We start from the raw sequence: 1,742 nt of genomic DNA, 5'->3' as shown, positions 1-1,742 counted from the left end.
CAGCGGAGCGATAAGGCGTTATTTTAAGATCTTTTTAATGAGATACCCTCGTCACCAATTTACATCCCATTTCACCAACTCGGCTCGTCTCTGACAATTTTAATCTCATTTATCTGGGATCAAACAAGATTAAGCGATGGGTCAAATATCCGAGTCGTGGTTACTGCTGTCACGCTTCAGGCCAGGCCTTTCTGCTGGGAGTCTTCATGTTCTACCTGAGCACCAAGTCGATCCACTTGGTGCTAGTGTGGAAGGTGAAAGCTGTTTTCTACTGGCTGTCAGATGGATTAGACTCAACGCCTGGAATCCGAATCTGAATGGAGCGTTTAGAAATTCTTATTGCCTCCAGAGTTTAGACACATTCCCTGACTTATTTGCTCTTCCTGATAAGGTTTTTAAAGAATTCATGTTTTTCTTTCTGTGATGTTTGAAAAATGGTGTTGTGTGGAAACTGTACAGTTTTCAAAATTTTATTCTAATAATTAATAAAGTATTTTTTGCCAACATTTCTACCCACAAAATGGCTTCAAACCATGGATCCAAATGATGTGAGACCAGCAAAACACAAGAACAGTTGAAAAAAGCCAAGATGGATCAATCATTCAGTTCAGGCTATGATTCTGGAGTCTGCAAGGAGTTTTGACATTCTGAGATCTTTTACCTCTTTTTTTTCATAATCATAGCTCTGAACATAGACTACAGTTCTGGTTCAGTGGGGAGAGCAGTTGTCCCACAATCAGGCGGTTGTGTGTTCGATTCCCGTCTCCCCCCGTCTGCATGTCAAAGTGTCCTTGGAGAAGACACTGAACCCTGAAATGCCCCCACTGTTGTATGTCGCTTTGGACAAAAGCGTCTGCTAAATGAAAATTGTAGAATATCGGTTGGATGATTTTGTATTTGAGAGACAGACAGAGGAAAAAAAAAAATAACAACTCGACATGTTTCAGAGCCCAAGTTTGTTCATGGAGGCCTTCAATCTGTCTCTTAATCACTTCCTCCGACCTTTGATGGAGCTTCTCCCAGCGGACGGAGCCATAAATGAGGCGGTAACCTTCAGCGGCGCGGCGGAGAGCGGCGGGACGGTAACCTTTGCTCAGGCCTCGGTGTCTTCTCATCATACAGTTGCTTCACGTGCACGAATTAGGAGGGTGACGGTCACTCTTTACGTTTTCAGCACTTCATTCTATCATCAGTGCTGACTGCATTTGGAAATTGCTCATGCAATTGTGCATGGAAGCGCTCCCTGGAAAAGCTCGCTGCTTCATCGTTTAGCGGCTTTTAGACATAAATTCTACTATATTCTAGTATTTTCTTTGCGAGCTTTTTTCATTCAGACTGAGAATTGCCGACACAAACCGCAGCTGTAGAAAGGACTCTCTGAGGCGTGTTTCCCACTTCCTCATGAACCCTTCCACAGCTCAGCCATTTGATTCAATCCAATTTCTTGAAGCGGAGCTTTTCATTTCACCGCCGAGCCGTGATCGGTGTGTGTGCTCGGCGGGAAACACACTGCCATCGAGATCCTGTCACGAAGCAGAAACAACGAACGGCAAAGTGTTGGATGCGGCGTCCTCGTTCAGGATTAGCTCTGCCAGCTTTCCAAACTCCGTCAGACACTTTGACACGCTGCTAGAAGAAATGTGGCTGTTGTGGATAAACACAGGAGGAAAAAAAGAGCTTTCTCCCGAGTCTCTGTGAAAGCGTTCAACGCCCGTCTGTCACTGCAAAGAAGACATGGAGGC

This window comes from Salarias fasciatus, chromosome 9, assembly GCF_902148845.1.
Source record: "Salarias fasciatus chromosome 9, fSalaFa1.1, whole genome shotgun sequence".
In the NCBI taxonomy this organism is placed as follows: Eukaryota; Metazoa; Chordata; class Actinopteri; order Blenniiformes; family Blenniidae; genus Salarias; species Salarias fasciatus.
This window is presented reverse-complemented; position numbering follows the sequence as displayed.